At 40.7% G+C, this 27,828-nt stretch overlaps 1 pseudogene; it reads right to left on the bottom strand.

Moving 5' to 3' along the window:
* Window positions 1-6,449: 6,449 nt before the first annotated feature.
* LOC132651736 (uncharacterized) lies at window positions 6,450-8,595 on the bottom strand (annotated as a pseudogene).
* Between the last annotated feature and the right edge of the window lie 19,233 nt (window positions 8,596-27,828).

The following is a 27,828-nucleotide window of genomic DNA, read 5'->3' on the forward strand; positions in this document are numbered from 1 at the left end:
CATATCAATGTGAAGTTATAATACCATGTGATGTCATATCAGCATTGTGATGTTATATCATTGTGATATAAGAGAACTGTGATGCCATATACCATTTTGAAGTCATAATAGCATTGTAATGGCCTGATACTTTGTGAAGTCATAATACCATTGTGCTAGCAAAAGACAATTGTGATGTCATCATAGCATTGTGATATTATAATAGCATTGTGATATCATAATAATATTGTGAAATTATGATAACATTAGGATGCTATAACATTGTGAATCAACATACCATGTGATGTCATAATATAATTGTGAAGTCATAATGCCTTTTTGTGGTCATAATATCACTGTGATGTCATAATACCATTATGCTGTCATAACAGCATTGTGATGTAATAATAGCATTGTTATGTCATAATAGCATTTTGGTTTCATGTCATTGTGATGTTGTAATGACATGACTATTTCATATTAGCATTGTGAAATCAACATAGCATTATTATGTCATAATAGCACTGTGATAATATAATGCCATTGTGATGTCATAATACCATTTAGATATCATAACACCTTTCTTATGTCATAATAGTGCTGTGATGTCAGAAGACCATTGTGATGTCACAATAGAAATCTATGGTCATAATAGTATTGTGATGTCATGATAGCACGGTGAAGTCTTCATTGCATTGTAATGTCATATTTCCATTGTGATTTCATAATAGCATTGGATACCATACCTTTTTGATGTCATAATAACTTTGCTGTGTCATAATAACTTTGGGATGTTATCATAGCATTAAGATGTCATACCTTTGCTGGACTCCACCAAGACACGGTAAGCAAGTCCTAAATAGTTCCTCCTTCACATATATGGCTATCAAAAATTCTGAGCCAGAAGGCTGAAGATGATCCTCCAACCTGCACTCCCGATGCAGGGTCCGTACCGCTCCCTCCCCCAAAGTGACTCACAGACCACGGTTCGATGTAAAAGCAAGAGGCAGTTTATTCTGATCGCGATGGGGGTCGTCCCTTCAAAGCAGGAGACGACCCCGAGCATACAAAGCACAGAGTTTTTATTGCAGGCCTTTACATTGATTAGTTAGCAGAAAAGATAGCAGTTATGCGGTTGGCAGCTGTGGCAGGGAACTCATAGCTCCAAGGACAGTCCTCCCCTCTTCTCCCATCTCTCGGTTCTGTAGCAGGCCGCTTACATCTTCAAGGACAGTCCTCCCCTAAATTGCCTGACTTGCTCTTTCTTTTTATCTGGCCCTTATTCAAGGTCCAGTTGTTTTTCTTTCTAATTTGGGATGGTCCAATTTCTCATTCCCCCCTTTTTCTTTGGCATAATTTTAACCCTAAAATTACAGGCTAGATTCAGCCTGCATCTCTAATTGCTGATACTGCTGTCGAAGCATAAGGACCTGAACAGTACTGATCCATTCTCTCACAAAATTGACTAGCTTATTAAGAATGCAGGGGCGAAGAGTTACAATCAGGAGAAGAATTAGCAAAGGGCCTAGCAAGGTGGAGATTAAAGTGGTCATCCATGGAGAGGAATTAAACCATCCTTCAAACCATCCTAGGCTTTGGGCTCGTTCTCGCTTTCTCTTTTCTAAGCCCTCTTTGACCTTATCTAGGGTCTCAGTGACAACTCCTATATGGTTGACATAGAAACAGCATTCTTCTTTTAGGGCCGTGCATAAACCTCCTTATTGCAAAAACAATAAATCTAAGCCCCTTCTGTTTTGTAACACCATCTCTGATAATGACTGTAAGGAATCTTTGAGCTCTCTAATTGTGCTTTTTAATCTTTTTATGTCCTCATCAACAGCTGCCCTAAGCTCATTTAACCCGCTATGTCGGAGGGCTATAGCCGACCCTCCAGCTGATGTCCCTACTGCTCCTAGCCTGACCCCAAGCATTATGGCTAAGGAAATTCCCAGGTCTCTTTTTGTTCGTATCAGCGGTTCCCCCACAGAGTCCCAGTATTGGAAGGGCTCTTCATACAGGTGATAGGTGACTCAAGGGATTACCTATACCAGGACACAGTAGTCAGATGAATTGACAAGCACCTGAGTACTGACACAAGTAGTGATCCCTGTTGCACAGGCCCACCATCCATCGATTGGTGGTATGAGGTACCCAGACAGACCTGCAACATCATAGGTTTGGTTGCATAAAAACTGATAACTGGGGGGAACTTTACCTACACAGAGTCCTTGCCCTGAAACAGCAGACAGGGAACGTCTAGCCTCCCTTTGCGTCCAACGGCAGGGTGTTGCCTCTTGGGAAGTACTTATCTCATCTGTAAAGGCAATTACTTTATAATATGGGGGAGCAATTCCAAAGCATAACCAACAAGACTTAGTAACCTTGGGGTTGGTATTATTTAGGTCCTGAAAGGCCCCCTGTGCTAGGGAAGTAATGTATGGTCCAGGAGGCTTAGGGGAAGAAGAATCTTTATCCATTTTTGAGTTAGGAGTCAGTGAGGGGGTTGTTGGACGTGGGGCTATAGTCTGGGGGTCCACTTTCAATGGGGGAACCAGGTGTGGGCCAGCTTTATTTGGCCCTACTTCAGCAGATGGGGCTGTTATTTTTAATTTGATGGTGAAAAGTAACCCACCATCATATCTTTTCTTATATATTCGTAGGCCCCAAGTGAACCCCGTCACCCAGTTAATTGAAATCTGTTTTCCAGCGTCTGTGAACCGGATTAGCAGGGGGTGGCACCAGGTGGTACATATTGGCTGATTAGTCCACCTATTGTTTGGTCCCCAGTCTGGGGGCTGGGCATGACTGTAATTAGCTTTAACAACAATGTAATCCCAACTGGAGGTAGGCTTCCAGTAAGTATCACCAGTGGTTTCACACCCCCAGTTCTTGCAGTAGAAATCATTTTTCCCCCCACATTTGTTTACCATTTTAGGTTGCTGGTGAGGTCCTGGACATACATAAAAGGTTAGGACTCGCAGCATACTGCGGTGGTTGGTGGTCCCGCACCCACCCCCCCAGGGATCTAAGCCCCTTCTCTCACTAAAAGACCCACGTCTATGGTCCCCAGGAACCACGTTAGGGTCTAGGTGGCTTTGCAAATCCCAGTTAGCAGGTGCTCCTAGAGCCATTTTACAAAGGTCAGGGTACAAGTCCGGCCACCATGTGAAGGGTGGGGCTATCTTTGAAACAGACCAAATTATAATATGTCTCTGATTAGTTACTTCCCAAGTCAAAAGTTTGGGCTGGTGAGGACTGGAGCCCAAGCAAGTATTGTAAGTGCTTAACAGAGCCAAAAGCACCAGCAGTTTGTGGATATCACCCACGGCTAACATTCTTAACAAGTTTAAGTTTTAAGGGATTGTCACTGGGCTGGATTTTCCAGTCAGAAGTGGAGTCCTCTGGAGCGGGTTTGACGTGTGATGTGTGGATCCAAGCAGCAATGCCTTCTACCTTCACAGCCGTTGGGGTGGTGAGCAGGATGCAGTAAGGACCTTTCCACCAGGGTTCCAAATTTTGATTACGTGTCGCCGAACATAAACCAAGTCTCCAACTTGGAACTGATGTGGCACCTCTAAGGATCCTGGCGCATATGCACTGCCAACCTTGTTCCAGATTTCTTTTTTAATAAGCTGCAGTCCCTTTAACCTGGACAACAAGTCAGAGTTACCACTAGTTATGTCAAGAGGGTGTCCCAGGAGAGTCAAGGGAGCAGGAACTCCATACAATAGTTCAAAAGGCGTGAGATTTAACAAGGAAGGAGTATTCCTGACCCTAAAAAGAGTCAGAGGGAGGAGTACCACCCAGTCACCGCCAGTCTCCATGGTCAATAGAACTCTTTTAGAGTTCTATTCATTCTTTCTACCTCTCCTGAACTTTGGGGTCTATATGCACAATGTAATTTCCAATTAGTCCCCAAAAATCTGGCCACCTCCTAACTTACCTGAGCAACGAAGGCCGGCCCATTGTCTGACCTGATTACCTTTGGAACTCCAAACCAGGGAAAAATGTCTTCTAAAATCTTCTTGGCTACAACCAGAGCAGTCTCTTTCTTGGTGGGAAAAGCTTCCATCCATCCTGAGAAGGTATCTACAAAGACTAGAAGATATTTATTTCCATACCTGGCCAGCCTGATCTCGGTAAAGTCCACTTCCCAATGCATTCCAGGTCTAGTTTCCCTTAACCGTTTTCCCGAGCTTTGGAAATTCTTCCCTATGTTTACCTTTTGGCAAGGGGTACATGTCTGAGTCACTTTTTCGGTTAGAGCAGTGAGGTTTAGTATTCGGTAAGGAGATTGGAGAACATTTTTAGTCAATTTTCTTGCCCCTAAATGAGTCCATTGATGCATTTGTGCTATTAGTCTCTTAGCATCTTCCTGTGGCAAAATGACCTTACCTTTGGAGTCAATCCATGCCTCCCACATTAGCATCAAATGTCCCTTGTTTTCTCTGTATTTGCTCCAGGTCATCCTCCGAGTATTTTAGCTGTTCCTTCTCTGGCAATTTAGTAGTTAATATCATTGGAGCAGGACTTCCTCTAGCAGCTGCTTTAGCCTCCTGATCAGCCATGTTATTTCCCTTTGCTGCCTTGGAATTTCCCTTCTGATGTCCCAGGCAGTGAATTATGCTTACCTTGGTGGGCAGTAGTAAGGCATTGAGCAAGGCCAAGATTTTATTTTTATTTTTAATTTCTTTACCGGCTGACGTCAATAGGCCTCTCTGCTGGTAGATGTCCCCGTGCACATGGGCCATAGCAAAGGCATACCTGCTGTCAGTGTAGATGTTTATCTTTTTGTCTTTCCCCAAAGTTAATGCTTGAGTTAAGGCAATTAGTTCTGCTCCTTGAGCAGAGGTGCCTTCAGGCAGCGCTTGGGCCCATATTACCTTGTGTCCATCCACCACCACTGCTCCTGCTTTTCTTTTTCCATTTTCCAAAAAGCTACTCCCATCTGTGTAATATGTCACCTCAGCATCTGGCAGAGGCTGGTCCTTTAAGTCCTTTCGCCATCCCTGTTCTTCCGCCAACATCTGCAAGCAATCATGCTCTGGGGGCTGAATCTCTGGATCTGGTAACAGGGTGGCAGGGTTTAGCCCCGTTGCTGGGGCAAAAGTAATCCTGTCATTATTCAAAAGCAAAGTTTGATAATGAGTCATGCGCGCATTCATGAGCCAGCGATCAGGTGGCTGTCTGACAAGAATCTCAAGGGCATGAGGGGCATAAACAGTAAGATCTTGTCCCAAGGTCAGCTTGTCAGCATCCTTTACCAATGCAGCGACTGCTGCTATTATCTGAAGGCAGGTTGGCCATCCTGCTGCTACTGGATCAAGCTTTTTAGATAGATAAGCTACAGGTCTCTTCAAGGGTCCAATCTTTTGAGTTAACACCCCTTTAGCCATTCCCTGGTTCTCGGCCACATAGAGATGAAAAGGTTTACTGACATCAGGAAGTCCCAAGGCTGGAGCTGACATTAAAGCCTGTTTAATATTATCAAATGCAGCCTGTTCATCTTTTCCCCAGGAAAAAGAGTCATTGCCCTTTGTAAGGGCATACAGAGGGGCTGCCATTTCAGTGAACCCAGGAATCCATAATCTGCAAAACCCCGCTGTACCAAGAAATTTCCTCAGTTGTTTTGCAGTTTGCGGAGGGGGAATATGAAACACAGTCTCCTTTTTAGCCTCCGATAACCATCTTTTTCCTTCCTTCAGTATATACCCCAGGTAACTGACCTGTTTCCGGCATATCTGGGCCTTCTTTGCTGATGCTCTATAGCCCAGTTCGCCCAATTCTTGTAATAGCTGGCCAGTGGCTTTGAGACAGGTTTTCTGACAATCTGCAGCTAGTAAGATGTCATCCATGTACTGGAGAAGAGTTACCTGAGTATTTGTGGCCCGGAAGTGTGCCAGGTCTCGGTGCAGGGCTTCATCAAATATGGTAGGAGAATTCTTAAATCCTTGGGGAAGTCGAGTCCATGTTAGTTGGCCCGAGACCCCGGAGTCAGGATCTTTCCATTCAAAAGTGAAAATGTCTTGGCTGGCAGCGCTAAGTTGAAGACAAAAGAATGCATCTTTAAGGTCTAGAACAGTATACCAGGCTCTGTCAGGGGGAAGGGAGCTCAGCAGGTTATACGGTTTGGGGACTGTTGGATGTAAGTCCATAACCTGTTTGTTAACTTCCCTCAGGTCTTGCACAGGCTGATAATCCTTGCTCCCAGGCTTCCGGACCGGCAGTAATGGAGTATTCCAAGCAGATTGACACCTTTTCAAAACCCCTAGGTCAAGGAGTTGCTGTATATGAGGGCGAATCCCATCATGGGCTTCCTTAGACATTGGATACTGCTGCACTGCAACTGGGGCTGCCTGAGGTTTAAGCTTTATCTGGACTGGCAGTTGCTTTCTTGCTTTCCCTAAGCCAGCTGTTTCAGCCCAGGCCTCAGGGTATTTTTTTACCCACCAGTCAATGTCTTTTTCCCCCTCTTTTAAATTTTCAAATAGCCGATATTCATTTTCCAAGTGAATTGTAAGCACGTGGATAGGATCCCCTCTTTTATCTGTAACCTGTGGGCCTTCTGGGTTAAAATAGATGTGGGCTCCTATTTTGGTCAGGATATCCCGTCCCAGCAATGGGTATGGGCAGTCAGGCATGACTAAGAATGAGTGGGATACCCAGCCCACTCCAAGGTCCACTGTTCTTCGGGTAGTCCATGTATATTGCTTACATCCAGTGGCCCCTTGAACCCATGATTTTTTTTCTTTCTTAGCCCCTGAGTCTTGCAACAGAACTGAATGCTGAGCGCCAGTATCCACTAGAAAATGGACTGGCTTCCCCTCCACCTTGAGGGTTACCCTGGGTTTGGGGAGGGGAACCGAACCCCGTCCTCCCTAATGGCTGTCATTGTTTAAGGTCAGGACCCTGGTCCATGTGGCTCGATAATTCAGCTGCTTTTTCTTCCTTTTGGGGCAATCCCTCCTCCAGTGTCCCGTCTCCTTGTAGTAGGCACACTGGTCCTTAGACAAAGGGCCCTTACGGTTGCCAGGAACTCTCTCCCTTTCAGTACGACTTTCCTGAACTACGGTGGCCAGAATCTTAGTCAATTTTTTATCCTGCCTCTTGTCTCTCTCTCTCTCTCTCTCTCTCTCTCTCTCTCTCTCTCTCTCTCTTATCTCCTGTTCTTTTTGTTTCCTTTTTTTCTTTTTTTTTCTGTTTCTCGACTATAGAAGACTTTTTCTGCTACTTGCACTAAATCCTTCAACAACTTATCCTGCAGACCTTCTAATTTCTGAAGTTTTCTACGAATATCCCTAGCTGACTGATCTATGAAAGATACAGCTACTGTTGCCCTGTGCTCATCTGAAGCAGGGTCATAGGGAGTAAACCGGCGGAATGCATCCATCAGCCGTTCTAAGTAGGCTGCAGGAGATTCCTCTGGCCCCTGGACCACTTCTCTCACCTTAGTCAAATTGGTGGGTCTTCGAGCAGCCCCACGGAGACCCGCCATTAGATTCTGGCGGTAAACCTTCAAGTGCTGCCTACCCTCTGATGTATTGTAATCCCAATCAGGACGAGAGAGAGGAAACCGATTATTAATCTCGTCGGGGAGAACTGTAGGCCTCCCATCTGCCCCTGGGACATTCTTCCTTGCTTCTAAAAGAACTCGTCCCCTTTCCTCGGTAGTCAGGAGTGTCTGTAAAAGCTGTTGGCAATCATCCCAAGTGGGCTGGTGAGAGAAAAGGACAGATTCAAACAAGTCAGTCAAGGCTTGGGGGTTCTCAGAAAAAGGGGGATTGTGAGCCTTCCAATTGTAGAGATCAGCTGTGGAAAAAGGCCAGTACTGAAGGGGGTATTGCCCATCCCCCTCTGGAAATCCATAGGCTCGCAACGGGAGAGCCACTGAGTCAAGCTGGGTTGCTCTGCGGCTTCGAGTTCCAGCTGCTGGGCCCCTTTCATTCTGAGCAGGGTCAGCTGGTGAGTGCAGTGGAACCTCTGGCTGTGTCTGCGGCACCGATGGTGTCTGTGGCGGCAGCGCTGAGGGACCGACAGCTCCTGCTGAGGGACGTGAGAGGGGACTAGGAAAGTTACATGCTAGCCTCGTCTTAGGCCCCAAGGGAGAACTGACAGCCTCCGGGAAACTGACAGGGGAAACGGTCAGAGGTCTGGCAGGAGAACCAGCCAGGGAACTGGCAGGGGTAGGGGCCATGGCTGGCGGATAAGGGGGCGGAAGGTCAAGAAGGAGGAGGTCTGCTTCTGGAGAAGTGAGCACTTTCTTTTTCTCCTCTTCCTTAAGGCACAAACAGTTGTCGACGGAGTCTCTGTGGGGAGAACAAAGGGGCGCACCCAGGGGGGTGGATGGCGAACAATATCCTCCCAGGTTAGGACATAAGGTACCTAATCAGGATGGCCCCCCTCCGCTTGGAGAATCTTAGTCTTAACAGCAAGAATTGTGTCAAGGTGAAAGGTGCCCTATGGTGGCCATCCAACCTGAAAAGCAGGCCATTTCAAGGAGCAAAAGGCTTGCCACTTTGCTTTTCTAACTTCCACTAAGAGATTATGTGCCCTATATTTCACTTCTGAGAAGTGGTCAAGGGTGAGGGATAAGGGTGTAGCCACCGTCTGTCCCATAATGAAATCGTCCATCAGAAAAGTCAGAGAGGCAACAAGAACAGAGACAAAAAGAACCAAACAAGCAATCAGACAAGGACGCCCTTGTGGGTGATACCACAGTGCCCTAACGGAACGGCTCCCTGGCCAGTCTCTATGAAAATCAGACTCAGACGGGAGGAGGACCATCTCTGATCCAACCTCCCTACAAACAGAACCTGGAGCGTCCTCCAGCTTCCCGGCTTTTCAACTATCTGACGCGCCCGTCAATCGAAATAGCCTAATCAGACAACCAAGATGGTTCAGACAGGCGCCTAACCAGAAAAACGGAACAAAACAGAATCTGCAGAAACCTGAGGTCAAACAAACAAAATGACTAACCTGTTTCAACCTGACCTCCGAACTCGGTCTGGTGAGGGTCGGGGAAGGGTCGCGTCGGTTTCCCAGGCAACGCACCACATGCAAAACCTGCACTCCCGGTGCAGGGTTCGTACCGCTCCCTCCCCCAAAGTGACTCACAGACCACGGTTCGATGTAAAAGCAAGAGGCAGTTTCCGATTGCGATGGGATGGGGGTCGTCCCTTCAAAGCAGGAGACGACCCCGAGCATACAAAGCACAGAGTTTTTATTGCAGGCCTTTACATTGATTAGTTAGCAGAAAAGATAGCAGTTATGTGGTTGGCAGCTGTGGTGGGGAACTCATAGCTCCAAGGACAGTCCTCCCCTCTTCTCCCATCTCTCGGTTCTGTAGCAGGCCGCTTACAGCTTCAAGGACAGTCCTCCCCTAAATTGCCTGACTTGCTCTTTCTTTTTATCTGGCCCTTATTCAAGGTCCAGTTGTTTTTCTTTCTAATTTGGGATGGTCCCATTTCTCAATCATAGCATTAAGATGTCATACCTTTGCTGGACTCCACCAAGACACGGTAAGCAAGTCCTAAATAGTTCCTACTTCACATATATGGCTATCAAAAATTCTGAGCCAGAAGGCTGAAGATGATCCTCCAACCTTACAGAGAGTTATGGGTTCAGGCGACAGATTGTTTCTGTTATTTTTTTTTTTAATTTTTTGGAAGCTATGAACATGCACTTCTTATTTACTCTACTAACTAATTTTATTCTTTCTGAAGTCTCTGATGGGGTTGTAGAACAAATAGTTATACTGCCACAATTAAGCTTAAGTTGTTTGGAAGTTAAGAAATGCTTTCATCTAGTACCAATAAGGATAAAAGTTAATTTAGGTATAGAACTCTAAGCTTGTAAAGATAGATAATATAATCAGATACTTTCTGCTAAGTTGCTAAATATACATGGACTGGACATTGCACATGTAGATTTTACCTCTAAATAGTTTTCATAATTTCATAATTATTTTTGTATTGAAATAAAATGAGCCTTTTATTGGACTTAAAGGGGGAAATATTGGCAAAATGTTCTTTTCAAATGTATACACCTTACCCTTGTCCATTTAAATGCTTATTTCTCACCCCCACTCTTTGGTTTCAATCCGGATATTGCATTGTAATACTTATTCTATGCATCCTGTCTTAACTTTGTGTAAACATGACAAAACAAACAACTAGCCACAATGTTGAGCAAGGAGAGGAGATGAGCCAGAGGACAGGAAAGACGGGAGGATCCGGAATGCAGGAAATGAGTGGGAAGAAAAAACAAGGAGGGCAGAGCTAGGAGAGCCAAGCTGGGTGGGGAACTTGGAACTAAGTGGAGAATGATGCACACCTATTATTTCACAAAAAAGTAAGTTAAATTGATAAAATCTAAAAGTTCAGAAACTATGAGGGCTTGGAGGTTTAGGAGGAGGGAGTAACTATTGGTGAGCATTGTGTTCTAGGTTAACTAAATAAAACCAGAATCTCTGTGGTGATTTGGTTGTACAGCTGTATAGGATTAACAGCAGCTTTATCAGAAGACATATCAATAGTAAATATTAATTAACACATACAACAGAGATGCAATACCATGTGATGAAATACTAGCATTGTCAAGTCATAATAGCATTCTGATGTCATACCATTGTGAAGTAATAATACCAATGTGAAGTCATAATAGCACTGAGATGTCATGATACCATTGTTAAAGTATAATACCATTAGGATGTGATATCACCATAGCATTGTGATGTCCTAATACCATTGCTAATTGATACCATTCTGAAGTCATAATATCATTGTAATGTCATGTATCGTTGTGATGTCCTAAAAACATTGTGAAGCCATAACTTTGTAAATTCATAACAGAATTGTGACATCATAATACGTGGTGATTTCATATCATTGTGTTTTCATAATAGAATTGAGCTCTCATAACATTGTGATATCATCATAGAATTGTGAAGTCATAATAAAATTGTGATGTCATCATTCCATTATGATGCTGACATAGCATAATGGTGTCATAACAACATTGTAATGTCAAAATAGCATTGTGATATAATATCATTGTGATGTCTTAACATTGTGAACTCATACCTTTATGAAGTTGTTCCCTCCTGCAGGACCGGTAATGCATGGGATCTTCAAGGAGGGCCAAGCCTGAATGAAAAACGGGCAAGAGAGAAAAATGGGACCAAGCAGTTTTGCTTGTCAAAGTCCAGTTTATTATGGGGCAAAGCTTTGCTTTTAAGCTCAAAGAATAAGGAAGTAAAAAATTGGAAGGAGAAGGATGGGAGGCTATCCTGATTCCGGTCAGGTGGGGGAATCAGGTGGTGGAATCAGGTGGTGGAATCAGGTGGGGGATCAGGTGGGGGGATCAGGTGAGGGCTGGTTCTCGGTCTCAGGAAGCAATCTATCCAGGTGGTCAAAGCTAGTTGCAGCCTCCGGCACTAGCATCTGTCTTGACTATGTGCCTGGGATTCTTGGTCTCCGGCATCTCCCTCTTTCTTATAATAAAGAAAAATGGGCAAAGTATCTGTCTTAGGATATATGATGAGCATCCAAGCCCAGCACCACTATCTGAGGTGATCCGCCTGTCCTAGGCTATGTGAGTTGGCTCCACACTTGGATTCACAATAATCCCATCATCGGCTATGGTCACAGCTATTGTGAAGTGACCAGACTGTCTTAGGCTATGTGCATTGCCTCCAAGGTGTGGACTCACAATACTTCCGTTGGTGGCTGTGATCACAGCTTCACAGGTGTGCCCCTGGGCTTGGCACCATAATATTCCTGTCACTGATAGCTCCGCAGCCATTTAAAATATTTATGGGGGCAAGAATCTCTGGCTAGCTGGGTGAAGTCAAAAGCTGTTAAGGTATCTTCCTCAGTCACATCAGGGGACTCCTGACTTCTATCGGTAACATCCAGCTGGTGGTAATGAACTAACGAAGAGCCTTTGTTAAGCATTTCCACCTGTTCTTTAACAAAGGAAGTTAGTCTTTTAAATGCCCAAGGTCCAAAGGAGAGGAGAAGGAGAAGACCCATGAAAGAAATAGAAGGAATAGAAGGAAGAATAGAAGGAAGAAGAGTGGATAATAAAGGAGAAGTGGAAAACCAATTTTGATACTAGGAATCTTGTTTCTTTCTGTTCCGTTTTCATTCCTCCAAACTGGTGCGAACCTTATTGTTACTGCTTTGCACTAAGCCTGTTTTGTCAGTATAAAAGCAGCATTCTTCCTTGAGTGCAGCTCAAAGTCCGCCTTCCTGGAGAAAAACCAAATCTAGACTGCGCCTGTTTTGTAAAACTACCTCAGATAAGGACACCATAGAATCTTTTAGGTCCTATAAGCCTTTTTGCAAATCTTGTAGGTCTTTGTCCACTGCCAGGGAGAGTTGATTAAATTGTTGCTGGGAGGTAATTAGGGAGGTTATGCCTGTACCAGCTCCAGCGGCTCCGAGCCCCAGAATTACAGTTAGAGTAATGGCAGTCAAGGGCACACGTTTAACTCGAGATGGATGTACCCCTTTTTCCCAAAACTGAAGGAATTCATCCTTAGAATGTATAGTCAGTCTTGGGAAATGCCGTACAAGGACACGATAATCTCTACGGGCTAAAAAGGTGGAGCTTACAAGATAAGTAGTAAGACCAGTGGAGCAGGCAAAATAAGTGCCATTAGGTGCAGCAATATATGTAAAGCTTGAATTTACAACAAGGGTAATATTGCAAGTTTCCTGTAGGGCCACCGGGGAAAGGATAAAAGGTCCCAATAGGCACATTCCAATTCCGGAGACCTATGTGACTGTAAGGCCGGCCCCTTCTGGGTGCTGCCACCGTAAGGCATTAGGATCATTAGTTGTAATTACTTCTGAGGATAAGGCTATGCCCTCGTAGAAGGGTGGCCATGGTGAGTGACACACCCAGCATTCCTGAAAATCAGTGGCATTAATTTGATGTATGACCTCTTCGTTGAAGGGCAGAGGCAGAAGGAATGTAATTGACTTTGGCAGGGTTACTAAGTGACTAGAAATCACAGGATGGCCCACCAAGATGTGTTAATAATGGTAATTTGGAAAGTTCCTCAGAAGAATTACTTAGGAAGCCCTGAGGGAGAGGAGGATATAGCCCCCCCCCCACCGACCTTCTCTCAGGCTTGCTCCTCAGAGAAGACACAGGTTGAAGCTAATTGCTCTTCCTTCTTTGGCTGTAGCCACATCCCCACTAGCAGGAGATTCTGAATGTGAATTAAAGATCAGATATTCCTCAGGTGTCTGGCCAGGACTGACCAGACCTGAAAGTCAGCTACCTAATACCTCATCCAATTATGAGTAGCCAGGCAGCAACCCCTGAACTTCCCTGTGCCTTGACCCCTAACAACCTGAGGCTTATGTCTCTAGGGGCCCTCTCTTAAAATTTTGAAAACATATTTCTAACATAGCCAGGGCCATTATCTGTTTTAAGTTGTGTTGGAAGTTTTAATATAGCAGCTGCTGACAGTGTATGAGCAATGACATTTTTTCCAGCTTTACCAGTTTGGAGTGTGGAAAATGTAAACCCACTATAAGTATCAACAAAAACATGAACATATTTTAAATTACCAAATTTAGGAGCATGTGTAACATCCACTTGCCGAATAACATTAGGTACAAGGCCATAGGGATTGACTGAAAGATGGGGAGTAGGCAAAAGGACAACACCAAAAGGACATTGTTTAAACAACTCAGCTTCATAATTACCTTAGTTAAAGGTCCTGGAAGGTTAGAATGAGCTTGCAAATGTCCAATGTAAAAGGAAAACTTTTTTTTTTTTTTTTGGATCAAATTTTGAATTTGTAAAAATAATTTTAGCAGGAGAAGATGTCTAAATTTAATTTGCAGTCTCTAACCTAGGTAAAGACTAAGCTACATAGGCACAATCTGTTAAAATGTTTAAAGACTGCTTATTAAAATTTTAGCAGGAGATGTCTAAATTTAATTTACAATCTCTAACCTAGGTAAAGTCTAAGCTACATACGCACTATCTGTTAAAATATTTAAAGACTGCTTATTAGAACTTTAAAACGGCCAATACTGCAGATAACTCTGTTATTTGCACAGATGTGCTAGACACTTGAAAAGATATTGTTTCTTTTTTGTTGTTTTGTTTTGTTTTTATCATAAGTATAGGCATCAACACCAGATGATGAACCATCAGTAAATACATTGAAGCATTAACAATTGGAATAATTTTTATTTTAAATGGAAAAACTATAGGTTGTACCTTTAAAAATTGAATTAATTTGTTTTCTTGTGCATCAACAGGTTGGACTTTGTTATAATAAACTTACATATGTTAAAATGCCATATTTATCAGATCTCTGACAAGCCTGAGGGCCAGAATATTTGAGTTACTCTTGTTTATCATCTGCTCTAAACTGCATCCTATAAAACCAGAGGCTATAATCTGTAATTTTGGAATATTTTTGATGTATGTTTTATAACCAATTTTTAAATAAATCTATATAGGCAAATTTCATGTTTACCCAGTTTAGATTTAACCTTTTAAAAAAAGAACAACAACTTAAACAAGGTAAAGCTCAATCTTATACTTAAGTATAATCTTTAGCATAATTTTAAATCTGCTTATTTTTAAAACTAAAATCAAAGCAAAACTTTTAATCAGACATAGTTTATAAAGGGGCTAGCAAATCTTATTAATCCTACCATATTGCATTAAGACTTAATAGCAAAAAGTTATAGGACAAAAGTTTTATTTAGCATTAAACAGAGAACTAAACACAGCTTGTAGCCCTTAGCAAAAATGAAATATTTTGGCCATACCAAATCTATAGGCCAGAAAAAAACTGCATTAATTTATTTATTTAGGCAGTGTCAGCCAGGCATATATTTTATATAATGGTTAACAATGATCTGAAAATAACCCTGCATAATCCTGGACTAACATGAAACTGCAGTTCCTTTTTCCCATTAAAAAAACAACAAGCAATCATTTTTCATTGAAGAATCTCCAACCTTTTTAAATGAAGAACAACATATTTTACAGTTCTTTCTCAAATCATATTAAGTCTCTGGCTTTTTATAATACATCCACTAACCTTCTACAACATTATATATACCTTAAAAACTCTCATCAAAATCCTTTCCATTCTGACATAGAAGCTGGAGCCCAGTGTCTACAATTTGCTTTTTATAGCAAAGCAAAAACAAGTTACAATATTACAAAAAGTTCTGAAACTGCCAATTTTTTTAAAATAACTTTACTGTAGCAGATAACATAAAGATAACATAACAAACTCCAAGGAACTTAGAACAAATTTTAAGGAACTAGGTGAAAACATTTTTTTCATAAACAAAGCAGCTTAGCAAACAGATCTCCACAAGATACATTTTAAAAATTGTAATTTTCTCAATTAATGCAAACCACATGGCTCAGTTTTCCTTAGTAAAATTAATAAAATAAATACCAAAGTTCTCCCCCAAAGTAGCGAGAAACTTTTAAATTTTGTTAGACTACCCAAGATCATTGTCATACCCAAATGCCTGATAAACTTTAAACGTTTTATTATTGCCTTAAACATTTAAACAATCTTTTTAAAACCAGTTTTTGCTATATCAAAATAAAGTACCCCCTTTGTAGGAGAGAAGTCACAAGGCATAAGCATAATCTTAAAAGTCAAAACCAGATTTTAAAATCAGAATTTACCAGTGCAAACAATTTCTAAAACCAATACCAATTTAAAATAACTCATCCTTTTAACCTAGAAGGAAATGAAAATTATTTGACTAAGGTTTTTCTTTTCTTTTTTTTTTTTTTCCCATACCAAGATGGCAGTCACATTATAACCCACATGGTAAAGTCAAGATTGCGGTGAGGCACTGAGGCACTTCATATACCACGTGGTAACCTATACATGTGTGTTTATAAACTTTATAAACACATAGGCACACATTTTAAACAAGTTTCATGAGGCAAGAAACAGAAGGTAGACACTAACAAATGCTGTACAGGGACATTGAGACAAAAAACACTCATCAGCTGGCCAAATTTCCTGGGACCAAAACTGACTCTTTTGGGGCAGGCCGAACAAACAGATTACTCCTGCATTGGATACAGGTGGCAAAGGCCCTGATGCCGCAGGAAGACACTGAGAGTGGGCTGTTGCCCCAGGAGACACTGAGGTGGCACTCACTAGGACCAGGCAGTACAGATTATCCACCAAAATACTGAAAATACTGATGAAGCTAGGGCATCCCTCTGAACTTCGGCAGCTGTGACCAGCAGTTTGACCACCTTGATCACGTCTTGCTACCCAGATATAGACACCTCAAGCTCTGAGGAATTTTCAGAACAGAGAACAGAAAGTACTATACATACAAACATTGCACAGAAACATTTAGACATTTAGGGCCAGCACACAAAAACAAAACACAGAAACAACCTCGGTACCTGCTTTTTACACATATATATATATGATTAAAAAGCATATATATATATATATACACAGCATAACCATGATTTTAAGTCAGAACTAGAAAAACTCAGAATTTATCAGTGAACACAATTTAATCTCCTGCTCACCACGATATGGCTCTGCTCTATGCCCTTTGCCCCAGTCCCCCTGGGGCCTTTTTTTAGGAAAAACGGGAAAAGCTAGGGAATTAGCGGTAATAACGGGGGACAATTATTATCTTTATCTTGGCCAGAGGGCCTCTTTCTCTAAGGTCCTCCAGAGGGCAGGCTCCAATCTGATCCCACTTTTAGGCATATCTCTGGCCCATCAGTAGCAAACCATGGACAAATGTCCAACACAAAAACAAAGAACTTAATTAAATCCTTTTTCTTAACTCTAAGTCCTCTCTCTCTGAGAGATGTCTTGAGGTCACTAATACAGCCTCCTTAAACAACTGTTGGCCCATTTTTATGGGATGGAGAAAGACTTACCTGTATCTTTTTCCTGTGAGTGGCAGGAACGTATGTCTTTACAAGTAGCCAGCAGCCGATCTTACTTTCCATTCGTTGCTATGTTTTCTTAGCGATCCGGATCCATCCTTGCAAACCTCCATCCAGCAGTGGTCCATGCTTTGAATCCACTTTGGGCGCCATCTGTTCCCGCCTGCGAGACTGGTAATTCATGGGGTCTTCAAAGAGGGCCAAGCCTGAATGAAAAACGGGCAAGAGAGAAGAACGGGACCAAGCAGTTTTCCTTGTCAAAGTCCAGTTTATTATAGGGCAAAGCTTTGCTTTTAAGCTCAAAGAGTAAGGAAATAAAATATTGTAGGGAGAAGAACAGGAGGCTATCTTGTGATTCCTGTCAGGTGGGGGAATCAGGTGGGGGGATCAGGTGAGGGGTGGTTCTCAGTCTCAGGAAGCAATCTATCCAGGTGGTCAAAGCTAGTTGCAGCCTCTGGCACCGGCATCCGTCTTGACTACATGCCTGGGATTCTTGGTCTCTGGCGTAAAGTCATAACACCATTGTTATGTTATTATAGCATTATGAATTCATAACACCATTTTGATGTCATAACATTGAGATGTCATAATAGCATTATAATGTGATAACACAATTGTGATATTATATCATTGTAATGTCATAATAATATTTAGATGTCATAGCATTGTGATGCCAAATACCTTATTGAGGTCATAATAGCATTGTGATATCATCATAGCATTTAGATGTCCTAATATTATTGTAAATTCATAAGTTGTGAAGTCATAATAGCATTGTGATGTCGTAAAATCATTGTGATGTCATAATACCATTATGTGTTCATAATGGCATTGTAATGTTACAGCAGCATAGGGATGTCACAATAGCATTGTGATGTCATAATAATGAGATGTCATATGACAAACATGTCGTAATAGCATTGTGATATCAGAATAGCGTTAGGATGTCAAGGTGAATTTTGATGTCATTATAGCGTTGTGATTTCATAATAGCATTGTGATGTCACAATACAATTTTGAGGTCTTAACTACATTGTTATGTCATAATAGCATGGTGATGTCATAACAGCATTGTAATGTCATAATACCATTGTAATGTTATAAGAACATTGTGATTTTATAATACCATTGTGATGTCATATTAGCATTTTTGGTCTAATGATTGTGATTTCTTAATACTTTTTTAAATCTTAGTACCATGGGGACATCATGATAGCAGTGTGATATCATAGCATAATGATGTCATAATAGCACTGTGAAGTCAAAACACCATTGTGTTTTCATATTATTGTGCAGTTCTAATTGTGTGACATTGTGATGTCATAATATCATTCTGATGTCAAAATTCTATTGTGATGTTATACCACAGTCATGTTGTAATGCCATTTTGATGTCATAATAGCATTGTGATGTCATAATAGCTTTGTCATGGCATAATGGCAGTGTGTTCTCATAATAGCATTGGGATGTCATATCAATGTAATATCCTAATACAATTGTGAACTCATATTGATAAGAATTTTTGTTTTCATTGTGAAGTCTTAATATAATTCTGTTTTCAAAATACCATTGTGATGTCATGATAGCATTTTTCAGGCCATGATGCCATTGATATGTCAAAATTCCATTGTGATGTCTCACCACAATCAGGTTGTAATAGCATTTTAATGTCATAATAGCATTGTGATATCATAATAGCATTGTGATGTTATAGAACTCTTGTGATATCATATAATATTGTGATGTCACAATAGCATTGTGAAGTCATAATAGCCTCAATAAGGTAGCATTTACACAATAAGTAATTCACTCACTAACTGTGGACCTATCTGTAATTTTAATAAATAACAATGGAATCTCTCAAGAACTGGTTACTTTATTAAAGACCACCTGAAAGATATATGTGACACTTTTCCTGAACTAAGAGTCTTGGACACAGGAACTGTCATCTCTGGGTTGTGTGCTTTCAGCTGCCCATATTGAGGTATAAAGGGCTGCTCAGCCTTTCTCTCAAGCAGGTTGTCCACTTGGCCATTTTAATAACTGGCTCCTAAAACTCTTACTGGATTTCAGCTGTTTCTTGACATCATTCCGCCTCTCAAGCAATCAGTGCCTGAGAGAATCTAGAAGTTTCCATGAAGATGAGCAAGCAACCTTTCCTCAGTGTGCAGTATCTCTGATCCTGTGTACACATGATTTTTTTCTTGTGAAAACCAACAACACTTTATCTCGTCCCTTTTTCCAGATCCCACACATTTACTCCTGTTTACCTCTGTGACAATGTCAGGTAGGAAATGAAACTTTAATGTTTATTTAATTGGACAGCTTCCTAAGTATGGAAGCTTCAAAGCGATGGGGGATTAAGGAACATGTACCCAATGACAGGGTAGTTAAAACTGTGGTCTTGGATCTGAAATATCTTTGGTTGTGACTTTGAATTGAACAGTTATGTACATACTCACTAAATTTACCTTCACATCTTATTGATGTAATATACAGGCAAGGTCTAGGATTCCCTGGATTATTGAGTCTTTAAGAGCAGAAAAAGAGAAGTAAACCGGAAAATTCCTGACACTTGTTAGCTGAAACAGAGAAAGATCGGTGAGTATAAAAGGAAAACTAAGGGGCAATAAATGATTTGACAGCTGGTGATATTCTACATTATTTTTGCCAACACTCTATGAGCACCATTGCCTTGGCTGAACTTGCTGGATTGGCAGCTCTGTTCTACTCTGTAGTTGGTGAGCAATCCTCCTTATCCAGGAGTTTAAAGTTAAAACTGGGCTCAGGACAGAGAAATTGGTCCATGTTATATATCTAGAAAAAAAAAGAAAAAAAAAAAAAGCTGTGATTCCTGCTGTGGTCCTTGAGACAAACCCTCTAAATGTAGTGTTAATGCCAGGACTGCTTGATCTGAAGTGCTACCTGAGTTCATGATGTTGAGGTAGCTGGGTAAAACTAGTTCATGACTAGGTTTCTCTGCTACACAATGAGTTCCTGGATAGCATGCCTTACAAAGTGGAACTATACACTCCCTGATAGGAATCTTTTCTACATGTTAAAAGTCATTATAAAAGTTGTTAATCTATTATTTCTTATTGATTATGTGATAATTTCATATAATATACATTGTACTACTTCTCCCTTGCTCCCAGGTTCAAATTCCTTCCCATCTGTCACATTTTTTTTCTTTAAAATACATGAATTTAAGTATGTGTTTTCATCTACTCATTGGAACATGGTTAGAGTTTCAGTGTAAAGACCCTTGAAGAAAACTGAGTTCATCCTTCCCACAGCCTGGGACCACCCCCAAGAAGAAGCCATTAGTCCTGAATAGTTCTTTACTTCATCAACTTGATCACAGTTTTTCTTATACATTTTTTATTATGATTTGTTTACTTTGTATCCCCTCTGCTGCCCCATCTATCTTCTCCTTCCAGTCCCACCCACACTCCTTCTTCTACTCCTATGCCCTTTCTCTAGTTCCCTCAAAGGGGAGGTCTTCCTCCCCCTTATATTTGACCCTAGCTTATCAGATCTCATCAAGGCTGGCTGTATCATCTTCTTCTGTGTCCTGATTCTCAGGGCATTTTTCTCCATGTGTCTTCAATTTCCTCGATTTATGACACTCTTCCTGATTCCACTCCTGCAGGCTCCCAAGAGCTCTCAGGGGAGGGATAATTTCATACTAAGATCTCATTTAGAGCTGGGTAATTTAAGGTCTCTCTCTTCATAATATTGTACTATGGGTCTCTGTATGCAATCCCACATGAAGCCCTAGGAAGCCTCTCTTTTGATGCAAGAACAATGCACTGATCGATCATTTGAGGGCAGAGAGCAACATATTTTAATAACAACAGCCTGGAATGCTTGAAAAATTTTGTAGGATGGCCAGGCCCAACTAATCAATTAACTGCCATCCAAATACACTAGTTGATTACTGGGTTAGTATCATTGAAACATTATCACCCACAATTAAGATATATAAGTGAAGACATGCCTATTTGTCTTTCTACATTCATTCACTTCACCGAGGATGATTTTTCCTGGTTCCATCCATTTGCCTGAAAATATCGATTTCATATTCATAGCTGAATAATACTCTGTTTTGGAAATATTCCGTGTTTTCCCCAAAGGAGATTATCAGTCCTGTTCTTTAGTCCTTGGAATTGCTGGGACTTTATTCATTGTATTGAATGACAAATGATCAGGATAACTATGTTCTTTTAGTCTAGAGGTCTCTCCATTGACTTCCACCTTCTGATGATTTGAATTGCAATGTCTCCTTGAAGCATATGTATTTAAATATTTATTCTCCAGTAAGGAAATGTCTAGGAAGGGTTAAGAGGAATGGCCTTGTTAAATAATATAGTTCTTATTGTAGTTATATTATAGAAGGTGTTCTTTCAGGATGATAAGCCAATGAAAGTGAGCAGAGAAAATTGAGTCTCTTTTTCTTGTTCTCTGCTACTTTATATCTTTGTTTCTGTTGGTCTCGGTCTCTGTATTTCTGTATCTGTATCTCTAGCACTTTCTCTCCCTGTCTCCTGTTCTCTGCCAGCCATTTGTGGTTCAGTTGAAAAGCTCTCAGTTCTTATGAGGTACTAGCATAGGATGACTGCTTCCTGAAATGCCATCTTGGATGGTCTCTGTACAAATATAAGCAAGGTTCTAGTTAAATGCTCTTTATTCAAATATTTGTCTTTGTCAGGAAAAGTTTTCCCTAACTGTGCACAAATCTGTGCATTTAACAAATAATAATGGAATCTGTCATAATGTGAAAGTCAAATGTCAAGGACACATGACTTTCATTAATGACCGCTTGAAAGAAATATGTGACACTTTTCCTAAACTACAAGTCGTGGACACAGGTGGGTTGTGTGATTTTAGCTGCCCAAATTGAGGAATGTAGGGCTGATCAGCCTTTCTCTCAAGCAGGCTGTCCACTTGGACCTTTTAATAACTGGCTGCTGAAACTCTTACTGGCTTTTACCCGTTTCATGACTTCATTCTCCTTTTCAACCAATCAGCACCTTAGAGAATCTTGAGGATTCCATGGAGATGAGTAAACACACTTTCCTCAGTGTCCAGTATTTCTGATCTGTGCACACCTGACATTTACTCCTGTTTACTTCTGTGACAATGTCAGGTAAAAAAATAAAACTTTAATGTTTATTTAATTGGACAGCTTTCTAAATAGGCAAGCTTCCAAATGATGTGTGATTAAGGGGACTGTACCGAATGACAAGGTGTTCTATTGTGGTCTTAGATCTGAAATTTCCTAGGTAATGACTTTGACCTGAAAAATTACCAGTGAACTCATTAAATGTACCTTCACATTCTTATTGGTAAAATAGGCTGGCAGGATCTAGTGTTCCTTGGAGTATTGAGATATTAAGAGCAGGGAAAAGAGAAGGAACCAGAAAATTCCTGGGATTGGTTTGGCTGAAACAGAGAAAATCAGTGAGTATAAATGGAGATCTGAGTGTAAATAAACTATTTCACAGATGATTCTCTTCCCCACTAGTTTTGCCAATCATCTATGAGCAGGATTGCCTTGACTGACGTGGCTGGATGGGCAACTGTGATGTTCACAGTGGTCACTGAGGAACTGTCCTGGTCCTGGGATTTACAGTAAAAACTTATTTCCCAGGAGAGAGAAATGGGTCCATGTTATAAGCCTAGGACACAAGAGTAGCTGTGTTTCCTGATTAGGTCATCCAGACAAACCCTCTAACTGTAGTGTTAGTTACAGTAAAAACTTATTTCCCAGGAGAGAGAAATGGGTCCATGTTATAAGCCTGACACAGCTATAACACAGCTACACAAGAGTAGCTATGTTTCCTGATTAGGTCATCCAGACAAACCCTCTAACTGTAGTGTTAGTGCCAGGACTACTTGTTAAGAGGTCCCATCTGAGCTTATGGGGTCTTACATAACTAGGTAACCACTAGTTCATGGCTAGGATTTTCTGCTACATAATAAGATCCTGCAAAGAATGCCTTACAAAGTCAAACTCTGCCCTCCTTTAGAAGAATCTTTTTTCCATGTTAAAAGTCATGGTAAAAGTTTTATTGATTATGTGGGAATCATATAATATACATTACACTCCTTTTCCATTGTTCCCAGGATCAAATTCTTACTGATGGTTCATACTAAAATATTTTTCTTTAAAATACATCAATTCAAGTACACATTGTTTGTCTACTCAGTGGAACATGATCAGAGTCTCAATGTCAACTCCCTTAAAGAATATTCAGCTCATCCTTGCCACACCCTGGCACCACCACCAAGAAGAAGCCATTAGTCCTGAAGAGCTCCATACTTCATCACCTTGATAACAGTTTTTCTTATTATTTAATTATTATGATTGGTATAATTTGTATCCCCTCTGCTGGCTCTTCCCTTCCTCCCTCTTCTTCCTCCAGGCCCACCCACACTTCTTCTTCTACCCCTATGCCCTTTCTCTAGTTCCAGGATTAGGAAGGTCTTCCTACACCTTATATCTGACCCTAGCTTATCAGGTCTCATCATGACTTGCTGCATCATCTTTTGTGGCCTGAATCTCATGCCATTTTTTTCTCCGGGTGTCTTCAATTCCCTCTACTTATGACATTCTTCCTGCTTTTCTCCTGTGGGCTGCCCAGAGCTCTGTGGGGAGGGAGAATTTCATACTGCATCACATTTAGAGCTTGGTGATTTAATGTCTCTCTCTTCATAATATCAGACTGGGGGGTCTCTGTATGTAATGCCATTTGATGAAGAAGGAAGCATCTCTGTGAATGCAAGAACAAGGCACTGATCTATCATTTAATAACAGCCTGGGTTGTTTGAAAATTTCAGTAGGATGGCCTGGCCCAACAAATCAATTAACTGTGACCCAATTGCACTAGTGGACAACTGGTTTGGTAATAATGGATTGCCTATTGGAGCTTTACCAAACACTATTAGGAGACCTCCTAATAAGTGAATACATACCATATTTGTCTTTCTGTATTTTAGTTACTTTAGCCAGGATGATTTTTCCTGGTTCCATCCATTTGCTTGAAAATACCATGATGAAGAGTAATCTATTATGGAAATATTACACATTTTTTCAAAAGGACATTTACAACCCTCTTCTTTACTCCTTGGAACTGCTAGGACTTTAATCATTGTATTGAATGAAAAACTATGAGGATGTTATGTTCTTTGAGCCTGAAAGTCCCTCCATCTTCTTCCACTTCTTGGTTATTTGAATTACAATGTCCCCTTGATGCTCATCTATTTACATGTTGAGTCCCCAGTAAGGAAATGCCTGGGATGTGTTTGGAGGTATGACCATGTTAGATAATATAATTCCTGTTGGAGTTATAATATAGCAGGGTGTGCGCTTTGAGTTTGATATAGCAATGAAAGTTACCAGATGAAATGGAGTCTCTCTCTCTCAGTTTCTGTCACTTTATATTTGTATCTGTTGGTCTCGGTCTATCTGAATTTGTCTAACTCTTTCTTGCTCTCTCTGACTACCTCTCTCTGTCTGTTGCTAATAGTACAGTATGAAAAGATCTCTGTTCTCCTGTAGTACCACAACAAGGTAACTTCTTGCAGACATGTACCTAGATTGTCCATGTAAAAATATAAGCAAGGTCCCAATTAAAACTTTGTGTTCAAAGATTTGCCTTTGTCAGGGAGCATTCTCCCACTAAGTAATTCACTGACTGAGGACATATCTGTCCATTTAACAAATAATAATCGAATCTGTGATAATGTGAAACTTAGATGTTAAGGACACGTGACTTTATGAATGACTACTTGAAAAAAAATGTGATAGCTTGCCTTAACTAAGAGTTTTGCACACAGGAACTGTCATCTTTGGGCTGTATGATTTCAGCTGCCCAGAATGAGGCATGTATGGCTGCTCAGCCTTTCTCTTAAGCAGGCTGTCCACTTGGCCCTTTTCATAATTGGCTCCTGTAACACTTACTGGCTTTCAACTGTTTAATGACATCATTATGGCTCTCAGGCAATCAGTGCCTAAGAGACTCTTGAGGTTTCTATGAAAATAAGTAGAAAACTTTCATCGGTGTCCAGTATATCTGATCCTATGCACACATAACTTTTTCTTATGAAACCCAACATGCCTTTTTCTCATCTCTTTATCTAGATCCCACACTTTACTCCTGTTTACCTCTGTGATAATGTCAGGTAGGAAATTAATCTTTAATGTTCATTCAACTAGAAATCTTAAGTAGGGAAGATTCAAAGTGATGTGGGATTAAGGAGAATTAATGTATGGAATGATAAGGTGGTCACATACTGCAGTCTTGGCTCTGAAATTTCCTAGGTTGTCACTTTGAACTGAACAGTTACTTGAATACTCACTAAATGGACCTTCACATTCTTATTGATATAATATCCTGGCAGGATCTATGGTTTCCTGGGGAGGAAAAGGATAATGAAAGCAGACAATTTCTGGGACATTTTTGTTTGAAACAGACAAAGATCGGTGAGTGTAAGCAGAGAACTGCAGGACAATAAACTATTTGGCAGCTTGTAACGATCGACACTAGTGTTGGCAAGCCTCTACAAGCAAAGTTGTCTTGGCTGACTTGGTTGGATTGGCAGCTGTGTCCTATTCAGTGGTCATTGAGAAATCCTAGTGGACCTGGGGTTTACAATTAAAACTACTTATTCAGGTCAGAGAAATGAGTTTGTGTTATATCCCTCAACCAAACAGCAGAGGGTTTATTGATGATGTCCTCCACACTAACCATCTAAACATAGTGTTAGTGCCAGAACTGTTTGTTCAGAAGTGCCACCTGAGATCATGGGGTCTAAAGTATCTAGATAACTGCTATTTCATGGCTAGGATTTTCTGCTACATAATGGGTTCCTGGAAAGCATGCCTTACAACTTCAAACTCTGCCCTCCCTTTGTGAAATATTTTCTACATGTTAAAAGTCATTGTAAATGTTGACAACATTTTATTTTTATTGATTATGTGGGAATTTCATATAATTTATATTAAACTCCTTTTCCATTGTTCCCAGATTCACACTAAATTTTTCTTTTTTTTTTAAATACATCAGTTCAAGTATACGTTGTTCATCTACTCATTGGGACATTATCAGAATCTCAGTGACAAGTCCCTTAATGAAAATTTGTTAGATAATATAATTCCTGTTGGAGTTATAATATAGGAGGGTGTGCTTTGAGGTTGATATGCCAATGAAAGTGACCAGACAAAATGGAGTCTCTCACTCTCTCAGTCTCAGTCACTTTATATTTGTTTCTGTTGGTCTCAGTCTATCTAATTTGTCTCTCTAACTCTTTCTTTCTCTCTTTCACTCTCTGGCTACCTCTTTCTGCTACTCCTCCCAGAGGAGTCTCCTAGTGACTTGATTCTACATGTATCCAGTTCATGGTTAGTCTCTTTCTTCCTGGACGTCTACATAACTCTGTTATGGGTTTATGTTTATGAGTGTAGTCCCTACACTCACCAATTTTGGCACTGCAGGTCCTTTTGCTCCTCAGCTTAGGTGCACAGTAATTGTTGCCATCTTCGTTCCTGTCGTGTTCACTTATTTACTCACAGATTAAATGCAATTCCCATCAAAATACCAATGCAATTCTTCATAGATCTTAAGAGATAAATTATCATCTTCATATGGAGAAAAAAAACCAGAATTTCCAAAATGATACTGTACAACAGATCCCCTGTAGACATCTCTATCCCCATTCTCAAGCTATACTACAGAGCAATAGTATAAAAGAAGCATGGTATTGGCATAGAAATAGACTAGTAGATCAATGGAAACTAACTGAAGAACCAAAAATAAATCCACATACCAATGGATATTTTATTTTTGACAAAGAAGCCAAAAACATTCAGAGGAAAAAAGACAGCATCTTCAACAAATGATGCTGGTCTAACTGTGTGTATACATACAGAAAAATGAAAATAGATTCATACTTATCACCCTACACAAAACTAAAGTCCAAGTGGACCGAGATCTCAACATTAAACCAGATACCCTAAATTGATTAGAAAAAAAAAAGTGGGTAAGACATTGGAATTCATTGGCATAGGAGACAACTTTCTGAACACAGCACAAACAGGACAGACACTAAGAGCAACATTCGATAAATGGGACCTCATGAAACTGAAAATCTTCTGTAAAACAAAGGACACAGTCATCAAAACAAAGCAACAGATTTGGAAAGGATCTTCCTACAGACTTGGAAAGGATCTTCACCAACCCTATATCTGACTGAGGGCTGACATTCAGAACATATAAAGAGCTAAAGAATTTAAAAAGCGACAAATAAAGCAATCTGATTAAAAATTGGGGTACAGAGCTAAACAAAGAATTCTCAGTAGAGAAATACAGAATGGCAGAGAAATAATTAAAGAAATGCTCAACATCCTTAGGCATCAGAGAGATGCAAATCAAAAAGACACTGAGATTTCAACTGACACCCACCAGAATGGCTAAGATCAAAATCACAAGTGACAACACATGCTGGAGAGGTTGTGGAGAAAGGGGAACCCTTCTCCACTGCTGGTGGGAATGTAAACTTGTACAACCACTCTGGAAATCAATCTGACGCTTTCTCAGACAACTAGGAATAGTGCTTCCTTAATATCCAGCTATACCACTCCTAGGCATATACACGAAAGATGCCTAAGTACACAACAAGGACATTTGCTCAACCATGTTTGTAGCAACTTTATTTGTAATAGCCAGAACCTGGAAACAACCCAGATGTCCCTCAGTTGAGGAATGGATACAGAAATTGTGGTACTTTTACACAATAGAATACTGCTCAGTAATTAAAAATAAGAAAATCATGAATTTTGCAGGCAAATGGTGGGACATAGAAATGATCATCCTGAGTGAGTTATCCCAAAAGCAGAAAGACAAACATGGT

The sequence above is a fragment of the Meriones unguiculatus genome (genome assembly GCF_030254825.1).
Source record: "Meriones unguiculatus strain TT.TT164.6M chromosome Y unlocalized genomic scaffold, Bangor_MerUng_6.1 ChrY_unordered_Scaffold_25, whole genome shotgun sequence".
Classification (NCBI taxonomy): Eukaryota; Metazoa; Chordata; class Mammalia; order Rodentia; family Muridae; genus Meriones; species Meriones unguiculatus.